This window comes from Hyla sarda, chromosome 4 (genome assembly GCF_029499605.1).
Source record: "Hyla sarda isolate aHylSar1 chromosome 4, aHylSar1.hap1, whole genome shotgun sequence".
Lineage (NCBI taxonomy): Eukaryota > Metazoa > Chordata > Amphibia > Anura > Hylidae > Hyla > Hyla sarda.
The window spans coordinates 30,399,363-30,418,729 of NC_079192.1; the positions used below are offsets into that span (position 1 = coordinate 30,399,363).

At 45.3% G+C, this 19,367-nt stretch overlaps 1 protein-coding gene across 7 annotated transcripts in view; it reads right to left on the reverse strand.

Moving 5' to 3' along the window:
• LOC130367694 (surfeit locus protein 4-like) overlaps positions 1-19,367 on the reverse strand; it is a 644,664-nt gene that overhangs the window by 581,342 nt on the left and 43,955 nt on the right. For all 7 annotated transcript variants that reach the window (XM_056570310.1, XM_056570304.1, XM_056570309.1 and 4 more), the window contains exon 2: positions 8,954-9,039. The gene's annotated coding sequence lies outside the window, so the exon portion shown is untranslated. The remainder of the gene's footprint in view (positions 1-8,953; positions 9,040-19,367) is intronic.

A 19,367-nucleotide genomic window follows, 5' to 3' on the forward strand; every position in this document is an offset into this window, starting at 1 on the left:
GCGGAATCAACCTCGTTCTCGCATAGAGATCAATGTTATTTATTTTTTTCAGTCATTAGCATTTCCACGCGGAATCCGTGCGGAATTTCCACATAAAAAAATAAAATAAAAAAGCGTATTTATGAATAAAAAAAATACATATATTACGCCCACTCTCCACCCACTTTTTACTCAGCATCCATTTTGAGATTCTCATTTCTGATTCTGTGACTGTATTCAGAGTCTGTGAATAATCTCTCTCTGAGAAAAACGCAAAATTTTCACCAAAAATGAGTGGAAACGCCCCTGAAAATCAGTCTGTGGAAATGGCCACTGGAACTCCTCCCACTCTTCCTTCCACTCTTGATACTCCTCTTCTCCTCCTCCGCATGAAACCTGCATTTCCGCGCGATTTCCGTGCCAAATCGCTGCTAATTCTGAGCGGAAAAAAAACAACTGTATTTTGGGGTGGAAATCTTCAGCGTGATTTCCGCCCCAATTCCTCAGTGTGAACATACCCTTACACCATCTAAAATTGGGCTTGCTATTTTTATTTAGCACGATACAGGACTTAGAATGGGAATCAACTTTAAATTTGCACATCAGCATCATTTTTACACACCACCATAGTATTACAGGTACGGACATACACACCCTTGATAGATTGCTTGTGTTTAACACACTAGTGCAGTTACATCAGTGAAGTGATTTAGTTTTTAATTTCTCATTCATTTTTCACTGTGCTTATATCCATAGTATATATACCATCTACTACTATTCATCCTTTCTACTGGGGTACATCAATCAATATATATCACAGGTACGCAGGTATTTAAATTCCATTAATACATATAACTGCATTTTAGTGCCATATAGTGCTGTCTGATATATTATATTATTTTTAAGTTTTGCTTATATCTGTGTATGATTTACGGGACACCATACCATCAGACTAGCAGCATAATTGGGCACACATATTAATTCCATAACATAGCGCAACTGTTATCTATTTTTTTTATTAAATTAATTCTTTGATTGCATTTAATAATTTTTTTTTTTTTTGGTGTGTGTCACTCATATTTAAACAGAAGAATTTAAAAGTTACTTAGAAAAGCTACTAATCTTTCTTGTTATTTTTTAATAGGAAATGACCAGTTGAAAAGTGGTCTTTTTTCCCTTTCATATGATTCGACCATGTCATTATGTTTGCTATGTTTTCCTTCTGTTTTTCTGGTGTTTTATACAGTTTAGAATGGGACATGCACATCCTAGAAGAAAAATGGAGAAGAAAAAAAAAAGAAAAAGTGCAAACACTATGCACCAGAATATGTAGGGTAACCTATAATCAAAAATGCAGAAAACACATAGGTCACACCCCCTTTTCAGATTTCTGAGCAGAATTATCTAGGTAGGTAAAAAAAAATCAAGCACAAACTGATAAAAATGATGATAAATCCATTGGAAACAAAAGACATGCTTGATGCTAAAAACACAACAAGAATAGGTAAATCTGGGTCAGTGTCTCCTTTTACCAAGCCATAGAGTTCAATAATAAAATATATGTACAAATAGCTACCTAGTGGGTGTTCCCCGCAGCCTTTTGTAGAAGACCTGACTGCTCTACAGGTGGATAATTAGCTATTTTGGATATTTTAACAGAATAGTATCAAGTATAAAAGTAGAAGTATGTTCTTCCTACTTTGCAGCTTATGCCAGGTTTAGTTTATTCTACATAGATTGCTAAAGCCCATATGAACTACAAGCATTATATGGAAGCATTTCTCTGTCAGACTGTGGGTCTAATGACCAGAACTAACAGCATCATATGGATCTATAATGCTTAGACCAGTGTTTTCCAAACAGTGTGCCTTCAGCTGTTTTAAAACTACAATTCCCAGCATGCCCGGACAGCCTTTGGCATGAACATGCTTAGTTCTAAACTTTAGCCCATGTTTCTATAGTATTTAATTACGTCATAGCTCTTATAGTTTAATTCGCATTACAAGGACCTAAATTCTTCATGCATTTCATCAAGCTGTTACATGGGACCCCTGCTAGCATGACTCCTATATCAGTTTCAATGAATAAATTCTCAGTTCCACTGTTTAGGAGACTGCTCCAGTGACCGGATCATAACAAACAACTGCTAAGCTGCCCATTTCCTGACTTGCATAACACATAAGAACTGAGACATTCAATAGAATATTTCTCTCCCTGAAACATAAAACCCAAACGAGCTGAACTGAACTTTCACATGGGTAAAAACAATGACTGTGGTAGGCGACATAAACAGTTGCCAAGTTTACAATTTAAGGGTAGAGTTACACACAGCACATACGCTGCAGTGCGAGCTCCCTGCTGTGGCCAGGTAGCTGTGTGTCAGCTCGTGAATGCCGGCAGGGAATCTGCCACTACGAGTGGACACACAGAGCTACAAGGAGCTCGCTCTGCAGTAGGTCTGTGACTGCCACCAGCGCATCCAAGGCATCAAGTACGGTGTGTGACCCTACCCTAAACCTGCCTGTGTGCATTGAACATTATTTCTTAGGGTAAGGTCACACGGAATGGATACGTGCACGGAAAATACGCTGTGGATCCGCCAATGACCCTACAGTGTGCCTCCAGCTGTGCCTGCTCGTAGTGGCAATCTGCCGCTATGAGCAGACAAACAGCGATCTGTGAGTCACTGCGCGCATGTACATAGTGGCTGCTCCCCCTGCTCCCCAAGTTAGGCCGAGAGCAGCTGCGATGTGCCTGAGTACACTGAGCATGCGCACGACGACTTGCAGAACACTGTGTGTCTGCTTGTAGAAGGGAACTACCGCTACAAGCAGGCACAGCTGGAGGCACACTCTAGGGTCCATCATCGGCGGATCTGCAGCATAAAATATGCCATGGATCCGTTCCATATGACCCTACCCTTATTTTGGAATTTCCTGACATAAGTTAGAGAAAATAACTTTTAAGTTATCCATACGAACACAGAACCATGACAGCATCAAAAGAACAAGAGGTAAATCTGGTCTGCCTGATTTTGTGTTTTTTAATCTTTAAAGTGGTACTCCAGTGGGAAAAAAAAGGTTTTCAAATCAACTGGTACCAGAAAGTTAAACAGATTTGTAAATGATAGAAAAAGAGTTGGAGAGGCTCTTGTCAAACAAACCACCAAATTAACCCGGGCTACCCAATTTTGACACCTATACCCAAGGTGTTAGATAAGTGAACTGATAAATAAAATGTAATTGGGGCTCAGGGTTTTAGGACAAATAGGACAAGGTGTATGGTATGTACAAATATATTTATTGAGGTACTAAAAATATAGATAATATAGTAGGATGGTGGCTTCTCCGTCTCACAGGGCCCTTGTGAAGGCGCAGCACCAGCTATAAGTACTAAAATATTTAAACAAGTATAAAATCTAAAATATATAAAATTGTATTATAATAAAATGTAATAAGACCACCATATAATTATCATAAAGTCTCTAATTGTACAGGAGGAATGTCTTTATAGGAGAGTACAAGTTCATCCACAATTGTCTTCTCCTCTCTCCAAAATGTATGCAAATACAACAACTTCCAGTTCAAATGGCCGTTACCAGTAGCAACCACAAAATAGTTCTAGTTCAAATGTCAATATTCAAGGTTAATAACCACTGGTAACCATATAATTATATAATGATGATGTCCGGCAATAGTACCAATTTCACAGAGTTCGGTTATGTATTAGTATCCCATGGCAACCATTCATTAATAACCGGCCGCGACAATGCCTCCCAATTGTGCAAGTTTGGAATATGTTCACACTTAATAGCAATAGGCCGGCGGATGATAGACAAGTTACACACTTGTATGCTGTAACTGTTGCAATTTTACAATACAGTCATATCACTAGATACTTTGTGTCTCACCACTCCCGGGCTCAGGTATGCAGGACTTCGCGGGGATGCTGCGATCTCCTTCAGTAGCACGGTCAGGGGGTGGCTCTCATAGCGTGAAGCCACATCGCCGGACACTCTGCCGTCTACCACGGTGGCAATGCTTGATGACAGTGGGCTCTGGGTAGTGGTCCTACAGCGGTTTTGTAGATGTGCATACTGTGACTCCGGTGGCGTCCTAATGGCAATGAGGCGCGTGATTCTCCTGTGTCGGGTGCCGGGTGATTGCCAGTTATCTTTCCCGGTATCAGGCGGCTGGTTAATGGACTGGAGTTGTATAAGCAGGTATATTGGTGGTCTAATTAATTATTCTTAGGGACGCTGGACACATTTCAGGACTGTCTCAGTCCTTTCTTCAGCAGCTATAGCCATATTTATAGCTGCTGAAGAAAGGACTGAGACAGTCCTGAAACGCGTCCAGTGTCCCTAAGAATAATTAATTAGACCACCAATATACCTGCTTATACAACTCCAGTCCATTAACCAGCCGCCTGATACCGGGAAAGATAACTGGCAATCACCCGACACAGGAGAATCACGCGCCTCATTGCCACGAGGACGCCACCAGAGTCACAGTATACACATCTACAAAACAGCTGTAGGACCACTACCCAGAGCCCACTGTCATCAAGCATTGCCACCATGGGAGACGGCCGAGTCTCCGGCGATGCGGCTTCACGCTATGAGAGCCACCCCCTGACCGTGCTACTGAAGGAGATCGCAGTATCCCTGCGAAGTTTTGCATACCTGAGCCCGGGAGTGGTGAGACACAAAGTATCTAGTGATATGACTGTATTGTAAAATTGCAACAGTTACAGCATACAAGTGTGTAACTTGTCTATCATCCGCCGGCCTATTGCTATTAAGTGTGAACATATTCCAAACTTGCACAATTGGGAGGCATTGTCGCGGCCGGTTATTAATGAATGGTTGCCATGGGATACTAATACATAACCGAACTCTGTGAAATTGGTACTATTGCCGGACATCATCATTATATAATTATATGGTTACCAGTGGTTATTAACCTTGAATATTGACATTTGAACTAGAACTCTTGTGGTTGCTACTGGTAACGGCCATTTGAACTGGAAGTTGTTGTATTTGCATACATTTTGGAGAGAGGAGAAGACAATTGTGGATGAACTTGTACTCTCCTATAAAGACATTCCTCCTGTACAATTAGAGACTTTATGATAATTATATGGTGGTCTTATTAGATTTTATTATAATACAATTTTATATATTTTAGATATTATACTTGTTTAAATATTTTAGTACTTATAGCTGGTGCTGCGCCTTCACAAGGGCCCTGTGAGACGCAGAAGCCACTATCCTACTATATTATCTATATTTTTAGTACCTCAATAAATATATTTCTACATACCATACACCTTGTCCTATTTGTCCAAAACCCTGAGCCCCAATTACATTTTATTTATCAGATTTGTAAATGACTTCTATTTAAAAATCCTAACCCTTCCAGTACTTGTCAGCTTCTATATACTACAGAGAAATTTGTGAAGTTCATTTCAGTCTGAGCACAGTGCTCTATGCAGACACCTCTGTCCCTGTGAGGTACTGTCCAGAGCAGGAGAGGTTTTCTATGGGATATGCTTCTAGTCTGGACAGTGGTGTCAGCAGAGAGCACTGTGGTCAGACTGGAAAGAACTGCACAATTTTCTCTGTAGTATACAGCAGCTGATAAGTACTGGAAGGCTTCAGATGTTGAAATAGAAGTAATTTACAAATCTGTTTAACTTTCTGGCACCAGTTGATTTGAAAACATTTGTTTTCCACTTGTTTCCACCGGAGTTCCCCTTTAACATTTTAGAGGGCTGCATAACATTTTTATTTTTTTATAACTACAAAGGAAGAAAACACAGGGGTCTATGTGCAGGATCTATTTATAAAATCAGAGAGCACAGAATGTCTTTGGAAGCTCCAGCTTCTTTGTGTATTACAGAGGACTGTGTAAGGGTGAATTCACACAATGATTCTTTAATACGGTGACCAGATCCGGCTAGGAGATGTGAATACCCGGCGCTCCCATATCCCAGCCGGACCCGGCCCGCAGTTCTCAGTCCGGTCACAAAATCGGATACGGGGCAATAATGAGATGACCAGAGTCACTATCTGACTCCGGCAAGCTCATTCAAATGAATGAGATGCGGGCCAGGTCCAGATGGGATACGGTAGCGTACGATTTTCACATCTCCCAGCCGGATCCGGTCGCTGTATTAAAGAATCATGGTGTGAATGCACCCTTACGCTTCAATTTCCCTGCAGTACAGCTACAGTTCCGGCTTCTGAAAACATGAGGCTTCTGCACATATGAAAGTTGCAGCAAGCCACAAAATTTCCCTCGAGTGACCACTACAGGAGAAATTAAGTATTACATTCTGGCACATCAAGTGCGTGGCTTGGGTTAAAGATGAACTGTTCGTTTTCTTTGGTTTTTTCCCTTTTTATGCACACTCCCCACCACTAGTCCTACAGCCCTACTTGTTTTATTTCAGCACAGCTGCATTCATGTGTTTAGTACTCTAATCTTTTCATGTGATCACAAATCTGACTTCAAATCTGAATGTGCTGAATTCAAGTGTTGAATGGTTACAACAGGATGTTAAACTCTGACTGACTGTGGACTACAAGATGATCGCATCACCTACCAGATCCCCTACTACTAGTTCTTTGAACCCCTCCCCACCCCCCCTCCCAGCTCCATCTGCTATCTCTATGGGATCAGAATGTATATACACTGCTCAAAAAAATAAAGGGAACACTAAGATAACACATCCTAGATCTGAATGAATTAACTAATCATATGAAATACTTTCGTCTTTACATAGCTGAATGTGCTGATAAAAAAATCACGCAAAAATTATCAATGGAAATCAAATTTATCAACCCATGGAGGTCTGGATATTGAGTCACAATCAAAATCAAAGTGGAAAACCCCACTACAGGCTGATCCAACTTTATGTAATGTCCTTAAAACAAGTTAAAATGAGGCTCAGTAGTGTGTGTGGCCTCCACGTGCCCGTATGACCTCCCTACAATGCCTGGGCATGCTCCTGATGAGGTGGTGGATTGTGTCCTGAGGGATGTCCTCCCAGACCTGGACTAAAGCATCCGCCAACTCCTGGACAGTCTGTGGTGCAACTTGGCGTTGGTGGATGGAGCGAGACATGATGTCCCAGATGTGCACAATCAGATTCAGGTAAGGGGAACGGGCGGGCCGGTCCATAGCATCGATGCCTTCCTCTTGCAGGAACTGCTGACACACTCCAGCCACATGAGGTCTAGCATTGTCTTGCATTAGGAGGAACCCAGGGCCAACTGCACCAGCATATGGTCTCACAAGGGGTCTGAGGATCTCATCTTGGTACCTAATGGCAGTCAGGCTACCCCTGGTATGAACATGGAGGGCTGTGTGGGTCCCAAAGAAATGCCACCCCACACCATTACTGACCCACCGCCAAACCGGTCATGCTGGAGAATGTTGCAGGCAGCAGAACGTTCTCCACGGCATCTCCAGACTGTTACATCTGTCACATGTGCTCAGTGTGAACCTGCTTTGATCTGTGAAAAGCACAGGGCGCCAGTGGCAAATTTTCCAATCTTGGTGTTCTCTGGCAAATGCCAAACTTCCTGCACAGTGTTGGGCTGTAAGCATAACCCCCACCTGTGGACATCGGGCCCTCATACCACCCTCATGGAGTCTGTTTCTGACCGTTTGAGTGGACACATGCACATTTGTGGCGTGCTGGAGGTCATTTTGCTTCTCCTTGCACAAAGGCAGAGGTAGCGGTCCTGCTGCTGGGTTGCTGCCCTCCTACAGCCTCCACCACGTCTCCTGGTAGCTCCTCCATGCTCTGGACACTACGCTGACAGACACAGCAAATCTTTGTGCCACAGCTCACATTGATTTGCATCCTGGATGAGCTGCACTACCTGAGCCACTTGTGTGGGTTGTAGGCTCAGTCTCATGCTACCACTAGAGTGAAAGCACCGCCAGCATTCAAAAGTGACCAAAACGTCAGCGAAGAAGCATAGGAACTGAAGTGGTCTGTGGTCACCACCTGCAGAACCACTCCTTTATTGGGGGTGTCTTGTTAACTGCCTATAATTTCCACCTGTTCCATTTGCACAACAGCATGTGAAATTGATTGTCAATCAGTGTTGCTTCCTGAGTGGACAGTGTGATTTCACAGTCATTGACTAGGTTACATTGTGTTGTTACCTTTATTTTTTTGAGCAGTGTAGTAGGTATACATGTTGACAAAAACCAGAGATTATACTAAATTTTGCACGATTGCGGTACAAACGTGTTAATTTTTACCACAATATTGTGTAAGCACAGACTAAAGATGTAAAAACCTTCATAAAATACCTCAATTTTGATTTTAGGTCAAATCACTTTTACCTCATAACAATACTTCTCTAAATAATGTACTTTGAGTAAGAAAGGGCATGAATAATAAATACTACAGGGTCTGAACTGACACCAGCCAGCTTATGAGTCTACTGAGTTCACTGCAATAATCCTAGCCAAAGCCAGAGGATTCATGGGATTATGTAGGCAGCATCACAGAACCCACACCATTGTGCATTTGTAAACCAAAATAGAGCCCATCCAATGCCTTCCACATCAGCAAAAATAGGTAAGTAAAAAGCATACACCAAAACCTTCCTATTTTTCTTTAATAGCAGCCTATGCTGCACTATAGAGGCAAAAAGTGCCCAGAATGCTTCTTTATTCAATAATTTATCAAAAATTTGCACGCAGAAACCAGTTACAGCTCAGCTTTCATTTTATCAGAGCAAATTGAGAATTGAAAGCTGAGCTGTGATTGGTTCCTAGGGGCCAATTAGACAGTTTTTGTCTCAGACAGACTTATAAATCTGGGCCAAACCAAAACAAATAAAGCTTGAAAAAAAAACACACACATTTACATGAACAAAACAAACACCAGGAGCAGTAAATGCTCTAACAAAACTATTGTCCATTAAATTATTGTCAAGTGTCCTCACCTTTTCCTTCAGATTGTAATAGTGTACTAATTCATTCACATTTAACTTGATGCTGAATTATATATAAATTGGATCCCTGAGTTGTACTAATAAATAGAAGAGAAAAAACAAAATGTTAAAAAAAAATTATTACGGATTTTACAATACGGTAAAACTGACATGCACACTTTATTCTATGGGTCAGTACAATTCCAATGATACCAAACTGGGATGTCATTTTACGCTTAAACTTGAAAACCAAACATTGCCACTTTCTGATCACTATAGCTTTTTTTTTTTTTCCACGTAGATGTATTAGGATTTATTTTTTGCACCATAATATGTGGTTTTTAATGGTACCATTTGTGTGTAGTTCTTGCTTTTTGATCACTTTTTGTTCAATTTTTTTTCTGGGATGTGATGTGACCAAAAATGTTGGCGTTTGGAATTTTTTTGCAATTAAGCCATTGACCATGCAGGATCAGGAATGTAATGATTTTAAAGTTTGGACAATTACACACAGCCTATCATAAGCCATCAGTAGATGTTTTACCGTATATCCCGGCATATAAGACGACTTTTTAACCCCAAATTTTCTTCTGAAAAGTCGGGGGTCGTCGTATACGCCGGGTATTGGGGTCCGGCATAGGAATACTTATGATTATCTTCCCGGCTCCTGTGTGCGGCTGCAGGCGGGGGCCGGCCAGAGCATGTACAAACTAATAACTGTACAGTATACTTAACCCCTTAACGACGCAGGACGTATATTTACGTCCTGCGCCGGCTCCCGCGATATGAAGCGGGATCGCGCCGCGATCCCGCATCATATCGCGTCGGTCCCGGCGCTAATCAACGGCCGGGACCCGCGGCTAATACCACACATCGCCGATCGCGGCGATGTGCGGTATTAACCCTTTAGAAGCGGCGGTCAAAGCTGACCGCCGCTTCTAAAGTGAAACTGAAAGTGACCCGGCTGCTCAGTCGGGCTGTTCGGGACCGCCGCGGTGAAATCGCGGCGTCCCGAACAGCTGACCAGACACCGGGAGGGCCCTTACCTGCCTCCTCGGTGTCCGATCGGCGAATGACTGTTCCGTGCCTGAGATCCAGGCAGGAGCAGTCAAGCACGGATAACACTGATCACAGGCGTGTTAATACACGCCTGTGATCTGTGTAGAAGATCAGTGTGTGCAGTGTTATAGGTCCCTATGGGACCTATAACACTGCAAAAAAAATGTAAAAATAAAGTGTTAATAAAGGTCATTTAACCCCTTACCTAATAAAAGTTTGAATCACCCCCCTTTTCCCATAAAAAAAATAAAACAGTGTAAAAAAATAAATAAATAAACATATGTGGTATCGCCGCGTGCGTAAATGTCCGAACTATAAAAATATATCATTAATTAAGCCGCACGGTCAATGGCGTACGCGCAAAAAAATTCCAAAGTCCAAAAAAGCGTATTTTGGTCACTTTTTATACCATTAAAAAAGGAATAAAAAGTGATCAAAAAGTCCGATCAAAACAAAAATCATACTGATAAAAACTTCAGATCACGGCGCAAAAAATGAGTCGTCATACCGCCCTGTACGTGGAAAAATAAAAAAGTTATAGGGGTCAGAAGATGACATTTTTAAACGTATAAATTTTCCTGCATGTAGTTATGATTTTTTCCAGAAGTACAACAAAATCAAACTTATCTAAGTAGGGGATCATTTTAACCGTATGGACCTACAGAATAATGATAAGGTGTAATTTTTACCGAAATATGCACTGCGTAGAAACGGAAGCCCCCAAAAGTTACAAAATGGCGTTTTTTTTTCGATTTTGTCGCACAATGATTTTTTTTCCATTTCGCCGTGCATTTTTGGGTAAAATGACTAATGACACTGCAAAGTAGAATTGGCAACGCAAAAAATAAGCCATAATATGGATTTTTGGGTGGAAAATTGAAAGGGTTATGATTTTTAAAAGGTAAGGAGGAAAAAACGAAAGTGCAAAAATGGAAAAACCCTGAGTCCTTAAGGGGTTAAAAACCATGGTGCCTCCAGCTGTTCTGAAACTACAACTCCCAGCATGCGTGGACCGGCAAAGGCCGTCCGGGCATGCTGGTAGTTGTAGTTTCACAACAGCTGGAGGCACCCTGGTTTTTAGTATACATGAATTTGTTTTTACATGCTCTGGCCAGCCCCCGCCTGCAGCCGCACACAGGAGCCGGGAAGATAATCATAAGTATTCCTATGCCGGACATCCCTGTGTCCCAAAAAATCTTTTCGGAACATAAGGATGTCCGCGGGTCACTAACCATTCCCCGACCACCACGCGTCCTCCTCCGGTCCTCCTGCGCTTCTCCACCTCTCTATGGTTGTACGCACGTGACGTCAGTGACGTCCCGTGCGTACAACCATAGAGGCGCAGGAGGACGAGAGCTGGCCGGGGGCCTGGTGAGTGACCGGTGGCGCGTCATCTACAGTGTTCCGTTCACCGCTCCTCCGGTCCCGGGACTGCTGCTATGGTCCATAGGCCATAGCAGTAGATTGTGACCCCGGGCCGGAGGAGCGGTGACAGGAACACTGTGGGGGGCAGTACACAGACATACAGCCTCCAGCCATACACTCTATATGGCTGGAAGTTGTAAGTCTGTGGGGGGAGCTGCCTACTATTGTGGGGGGGGCGGAGCTGCCTACTATTGTGCGTGGGGGGGGGGGGGGGAGCTGCCGACTCTTGTGGGGGGGGGGGAGCTGCCGACTCTTGTGGGGGGAGCTGCCGACTCTTGTGGGGGGGGGAGCTGCCGACTCTTGTGGGGGGGGGAGCTGCCGACTCTTGTGGGGGGGGGGGGGGGAGCTGCCGACTCTTGTGGGGGGGGGGGGGGGGAGCTGCCGACTCTTGTGGGGGGGGGGGGGAGCTGCCGACTCTTGTGGGGGGGGGGGGAGCTGCCGACTCTTGTGGGGGGAGCTGCCGACTCTTGGGGGGGGGGAGCTGCCGACTCTTGTGGGGGGGGGAGCTGCCGACTCTTGTGGGGGGGGGAGCTGACGACTCTTGTGGGGGGGGAGCTGACGACTCTTGTGGGGGGGGAGCTGACGACTCTTGTGGGGGGGGGGTGCTGCCGACTCTTGTGGGGGGGGGGTGCTGCCGACTCTTGTGGGGGGGGAGCTGCCGACTCTTGTGGGGGGGGAGCTGCCGACTCTTGTGGGGGGGGAGCTGCCGACTCTTGTGGGGGGGGGAGCTGCCGACTCTTGTGGGGGGGGAGCTGCCGACTCTTGTGGGGGGGGGTGCTGCCGACTCTTGTGGGGGGGGTGCTGCCGACTCTTGTGGGGGGGGAGCTGCCGACTCTTGTGGGGGGGGGAGCTGCCGACTCTTGTGGGGGGGGGAGCTGCCGACTCTTGTGGGGGGGGAGCTGCCGACTCTTGTGGGGGGGGAGCTGCCGACTCTTGTGGGGGGGGAGCTGCCGACTCTTGTGGGGGGGGAGCTGCCGACTCTTGTGGGGGGGGGGAGCTGCCGACTCTTGTGGGGGGGGGAGCTGCCGACTCTTGTGGGGGGGGAGCTGCCGACTCTTGTGGGGGGGGAGCTGCCGACTCTTGTGGGGGGGGAGCTGCCGACTCTTGTGGGGGGGGAGCTGCCGACTCTTGTGGGGGGGGGAGCTGCCGACTCTTGTGGGGGGGGAGCTGCCGACTCTTGTGGGGGGGGGGAGGAGCTGACGACTCTTGTGGGGGGGGGGGAGCTGACGACTCTTGTGGGGGGGGGGAGCTGACGACTCTTGTGGGGGGGGGGGGAGCTGACGACTCTTGTGGGGGGGGAGCTGACGAGACTTGTGGGGGGGAGCTGCCGACTCTTGTGGGGGGGGAGCTGACGACTTGTGGGGGGGGAGCTGCCGACTCTTGTGGGGGGGGGGGGAGCTGCCGACTCTTGTGGGGGGGAGCTGCCGACTCTTGTGGGGGGGAGCTGCCGACTCTTGTGGGGGGGAGCTGCCTACTAATGTGGGGGAACTGCTGACCTAATGTGGGGGAACTGCTGACCTAATGTGGGGGAACTGCTGACCTAATGTGGGGGAACTGCTGACCTAATGTGGGGGAACTTCTGACCTAATGTGCGAGAGCTGCCTACTATTGTGGGGGAACATGCTGCCTACCTAATGTGGGGGAACTATACTGCCTACTTAATATGGGGGGGAACTACAAGGTACTGTACATCGCGGTAGGAGGGGTAGTCTTATACGGCAAGTATATCCCAAACTCTATATTTTAACTGTAAAAGTTGGGGGTCGTCTTATACGCCCAGTCGTCTTATACGCCGGCATATACAGTACATAGTTCAATGTAACGCTGTTGCATTATACTGATCCATGTAATCGGCACTCGATTGCTAAGGACTGCCTAAGGCAGCCTTCAACATTTGTTGATCCATTGAAACCCGAGGAACATAGGTAAAGCCCTGAGCTTCCCCAGCATATAGGTCCTAGCATATAGGGAGTGAGCAAATAGAGAGTAGAATGGGGGATGGGCATTGTCCTTTGTTAAAGGGGTACTCTGGTGAAAACCTTTTTTCTTTTAAATCAACTGGTGGCAGAAAGTTAAACATATTTGTAAATTACTTCTATTAAAAAAATCTATTAAAAATTTTTAATCCTTCCAGTACTTATTAACTGCTGAATGCTACAGAGGAAATTCCTTTCTTTTTGGAACACTGATGACATCATGAGCACAGTGCTCTCTGCTGACATCTCTGTCCATTTTAGCAACCATGCATAGCAGATGTAAGCTAAGGGCAGCATGGTGGCTCAGTGGTTAGCACTGCTGCCTTGCAGTGCTGGGGACTTGGGTTCAAATCCCACTAAGGACAACAATAAATAAAGTGTTGTTATTATAATGACGTCAGCAAAGAGTACAGTAACCCCCCAACCTACGATATGATAAAATCGACATACGATGGCCTCTCAGAGGCCATCGCATGTCGATGTCAGCATCAACATACGATGCTTTTATATGTCGGGGCCATAGCATTAACTGCTATCCGACAGCGCAAAATGCTTAAGCTGCTGTCGGATAGCAGTTTAAGCTTCCCTGGCAGGTTCGCTTACCTATTCCCGCTGCTCCGGGTCCACTTCGCGATCCTCCGGTGTCTTGCGCATCTTCTCCAGGGTCCGGGCCTTGCTTTCCGGCGTTGTTATTACGTCACTACGCACGCCGCGGCGGCGCAGCAGCGTAATAACGTCACCAGAAAGCGAGGCCCGGACCCTGCAGAAGATGCGCAAGACACCGGAGGATCGCGAAGAAGACACCAGAGCAGCGGAACAGCATCGGGAGCCCCTGGGACAGCATCGGGAGCGGTGAGGACCTGGTCCGGAGCGACGGGGACAGGTGAGTACAGCTTCCTATACTTTACATTACACGGATCCCTCAACATACGATGGATTCGACAAATGATGGGTCGTTTGGAATGATTTACCATCGTATGTTGAGGGACCACTGTACTGTGCTCGTGATGTCATCAGAGAGAATTCCAAAAAAGAAAAGAATTTCCTCTGTAGTATTCAGCAGCTAATAAGTACAGGAAGGATTAAGATTTTTTAATAGAAGTAATTTACAAATATGTTTAACTTTCTGCCACCAGTTGATTTAAAAGAAAAAAGGTTTTCACCGGAGTACCCCTTTAAACTTCAGGGGCCTTCAAATCCTCATGGCCAGCAACTTCCTCTTACACAATGGTGGGGGCGAGACAGGAGAGCAGATGGGGGAGGGGTGAGCAAGTAAATGAACATTTTTACACAAACATACATAAGCATATACAAGTATATATATATATATATATATATATATATATATATATATATACACATCTATAACACATCTAAGGCAAGAATTAGTTTCTCTGATGCGGGCTGGTACACATGAAGCTGTTGATCACACAAACACAAGAATGTCATAGTGCATTAAGGGTATAAGTAACCAACAACACACACTGCTTAAAAAAATAAACACTAAGATAACACATCCTAGATCTGAATGAATGAACGAATTGTATGAAATACTTTCGTCTTTACATAGTTGAATGTGCTGACAACAAAATCACACCAAAATTATCAATGGAAATCAAATGTATCAACCCATGGAGGTCTGGATATGAAGTCACACTCAAATCAAAGTAGAAAACCACACTACAGGCTGATCCAACTATATGTAATGTCCTTAAAACAAGTCAAAATGAGGCTCAATAGTGTGTGTGGCCTCCACGTGCCCGTATGACCTCCCTACAACGCCTGGGCATGCTCCTGAGGTGGCGGATGGTCTCCTGAAGGATGTCCTCCCAGACTAGGGATTGACCGATATTGATTTTTTAGGGCCGATACCGATAAGCTATGGACTTTCCGGCCGATAGCCGATAACTTATACCGATATTCCGGTATAAGTTATCGGTTATTTCACCACTCTTCGCCCCAGCCCTACAGAAGCCGCTGCAGATCAATTATTTAAAGCGGGCGCTTTAAATCAATGACGGGAGCGGCTTTTTCGGGGCCAGAGACCGCCGCCGCCACCCGCTTCTCTCGCCCTGCCGGTCCCGAGTTTAACCACTGCCGCTGCCCCATCCCCGGTTTTATAATTACCTGTTCCCAGGGCCCGCGCTTCTTCTGGCTCCCATCCTGAGCTGTCACTGTGCATACTGACTGTGACATCGTGTTGAGGACGTCACTCGTCATTGGCAGCGCACAGCGTAACGCAGGACAGCGCAGGAGCCACTAGTAGCACGGACCCCGGGAACAGGTAATTATAAAACCGGGGATGGGGGAGGCAATGGGGCAGTGGCGGTGTGGTGGGGGGGCGGAGCATTATCGGCATGGTAATTGCCGATACCGATAATGCCCAAAATCGTGATTATCGGCCAAACCGATAATCGGTCGATCCCTATCCTAGACATGGACTAAAGCATCCACCAATTCCTGGACAGTCTGTGGTCCAACATAGCATTGGTGGATGGAGCAAAACATGATGACCCAGATATGCTCAATTCAGGTCTGGGAAACGGGCGGGCCAGTCCATCGCATCAATGCCTTCCTCTTGCAGGAACTGTGAGAGCCACATGAGGTCTAGCCTTGTCTTGCATTAGGAGGAACCCAGGGCCAACCACACCAGCATATGGTCTGAGGATCTGATCTCAGTACCAAATGGCAGTCAGGCTACCTCTGGCAAGCACATGGAGGGCTGTGCGTCCCCCCAAAGAAATGCCACCCCACACCATTACTGACTTACCGCCAAACCGGTCATGCTGGAGGAGGTTTCAGGCAGCAGAACGTTCTCCACGGCGTCTCCAGACTCTGTCACATGTGCTCAGTGTGAACCTGCTTTCATCTGTGAAGAGCACAGGGCACCAGTGGCAAATTTGCCAATCTTGCTCTTCTCTGGCAAATGCCAAACGTCCTGCATGGTGTTGGCTGTAAGCGAAACCCCCACCTGTGGATGTGGGATCCTCATACCACCCTCCTGGAGTCTGTTTCCGACTGTTTGAGTGGACACATGCACATTTGTGGCCTGCTGGAGGTAATTTTGTAGGGCTCTGGCAGTGATCCTTCTGCTCCTCCTTGCACAAAGGCGCAGGTAGCGGTCCTGCTGCTTGGTTGTTGCCCTCCTACAGCCTCCTCTCACGTCTCCTGATGTACTGGCCTGTCTCCTGGTAGCGCCTCCATGCTCTGGACACTACGCTGATAGACAGAGCAAACCTTCTTGCCACAGCTCTCATTGATGTGCCATCCTGGATGAGCTGCACTACCTGAGCCACTTGTGTAGGTTGTAGACTCCGTCTCATGCTACCACTAGAGTGAAAGCACCGCCAGCATTCAAAAGTGACCAAAATATCAGCCAGGAAGCATAGGAACTGAGAAGTGGTCTGTGGTCACAGCCCCCTCTCGCAAAGAACAGCATCACACCATATAAACCTACTGGGACAGTCTGGCAGGAGGGTCAGCCGACACGCCCAGCAAAAGCCAGGGGGTCCATACCCTTTCAAAATTCTTAGGGCACTTACGACTCACATATAGAGCCTGATACAACGTGACATATGTGTTTACCAAAGTTAGCCAATGAGACAAAGGGGGGGGGGGGCGGGGTGTGTGCACATATCTTTACATGTCATTACTACCACTTTACGGGTACAGAATAGCAGGAAACCAATCAGCAAGCGTCTGTGTGAACTAGAGACCACTTCATTAATAACTCCCAGAAGGCACACCAAAGGGTTGAGTATAAAAGGGAAGTCTAGTTTATCAGCCAGAAAACCCATCACCTTCCTCCAGAAAAGAGCAATGACACTCCCACACCGCATGTACAAAGTACCAACCTCTGAAGAGCATCGAAAACGCAGATCAGACGGAGAAACACCAATGTGCTTAAGCTTAGCAGAGGTATAATACAACCTCAATACATATCTAGATTGGAAGGGGATTGGAGAGGCTCTTACCAATCTGTTAACCCGCAGCCTGAGCTGCCCAAATGACACCTACACGGTGTGTAACAAAAATACAATAGATAAAGAAATTGGGGCTCAAAGGTCTGTGAATATTTGATATAAAATGTATTTATTTGTAAAATTGATTAATGTACAATTGATAGTATAAATGCTATTAATAAATAGTAAATATTATAGTGGTCTGTGACCTACAGGGCCCTTGTAGGTCAACTAGACCACAGATAGTGTAAGATAAAATCAGTGTGTAAGTAATGGAATAAAACAATATAAAAACAATAATCTAAATTACAATAGTATAAATTAGTATATAGGGTCCACAATAATAAAAGTGACTTCAGAATAGTACTCATGGTATAATTAATTGTAGTCCGAGTGAACACACTCTTCTCTCATTGCATGTAATAAATATTAGTGCAGATTCTGACAAATACCGATATACTGTATAGATCAGTAAAGTACTTTCTTTTTATATGCAGAGCGCAACAGCACAAGTTGCAATTGTGTCCAACTTATAGTACTTTGTATCAACTTTCAAGGTAAGTGTAAAATGAGCTTTCATTCGTGCAAAAATCAATCTTGGCTCCTAGGCAGAGAGCCTGCTGCAGGTGACTCAGCCGTCTCACAGTGTAGCAGCGGTAAGTGTAATAGACAGTCACGGATCGATGTCAAATGTTTAAGATAGAGTTTGTACCTTGATTAGATGTGTGCTGGTCTCGGTGCGATCCCAGCTCTAGCACAGAGGGCCCTTTTGTGTGGACTGCAGCTGTTTTGTAGGTAATGATCAAGCTGTGTCCTCGTCATAGGTGCTACGTGCCTGTCCAAATGAAGGAAACAGGAGTAGTGATGATCATTGGTACTTTGTCTATGAGAGGTAAAATTGTATATTGTGGCACTTGTAGTGGTAGTTAAGGCTGGACGCGTTTCAGGTCCTCCTTAGGACCTTTCTTCAGCAGCTAAAAAAGTCAGAATTATGACTTACCGATAATTCGGTTTCTTTGAGTCCACCATAGGAACAGGAATAGGAACAGGAACAGAGAGTTTAAAAGCCCCTCCCCTCCCACCATTCCTCAGTGTTTTACTAATTACCCTTTAGGGACAGGATAAGATGAATAGGTAACACAAATATAATAAAATAATATAACAAGGGGGGTATGAAGGGGCTGTCATGGTGGACTCAAAGAAACCGAATTATCGGTAAGTCATAATTCTGACTTTTATTCTTCGTTCACCATGACAGCCACCAGAGAAATACCAAATAAAAAATTTAGGGTGGGACACTAGCATGTAGAACTTTCCTACCAAAGGAAAGAGCCTGACTATCTGAAAGATCAAGCCTATAATGCTTAAAGAAAGAACTAGACCAGGTGGCAGCTTTGCAGATTTGATCTATAGAAGCAGCAGATTTTTCAGCCCATGAAGTAGACATGGCCCTAGTAGAGTGAACTTTAAGTCCTTTCGGGACTGGTTCCCCTTTAGATACATAAACTTCAGAGATGACCGTTTTTATCCACCTCGCAATAGAGTCCTTTGAGGCTTTTTTGCCTTTATTAGGCCCCTGAAATTGTAAAAGTAAATTGTCGTCCTTTCTCCAAGGATTAGTTACTTCTAGATATCTTAACAGACATCTCCTGACATCTAGTGAGTTAAAAGTTTTTTCTTGCTCATTCCTAGGATTGTCACAGAAAGAAGGGAGCACAATCTCTTGTGATCTGTGAAAATTAGAAGCAACTTTTGGTAAAAAGGCCGGATCCAACCTCAGCGTCACTCTGTCATTTGAAATAGTCATGTAAGGTTCTCTAATTGACAGGGCTTGGATCTCCCCCACTCTCCGAGCAGTTGTTATAGCAAGCAAGAAAGCTGTTTTTAAAGTCAAAAATCTTAGGGAGATTTCTTCCAAAGGTTCGAAGGGAGTGACTGTCAGTCCTGAAAGGACCCAATTCGGATTCCAGGAAGGAGTCCGTACAAGAATCCTAGGTTTAATTC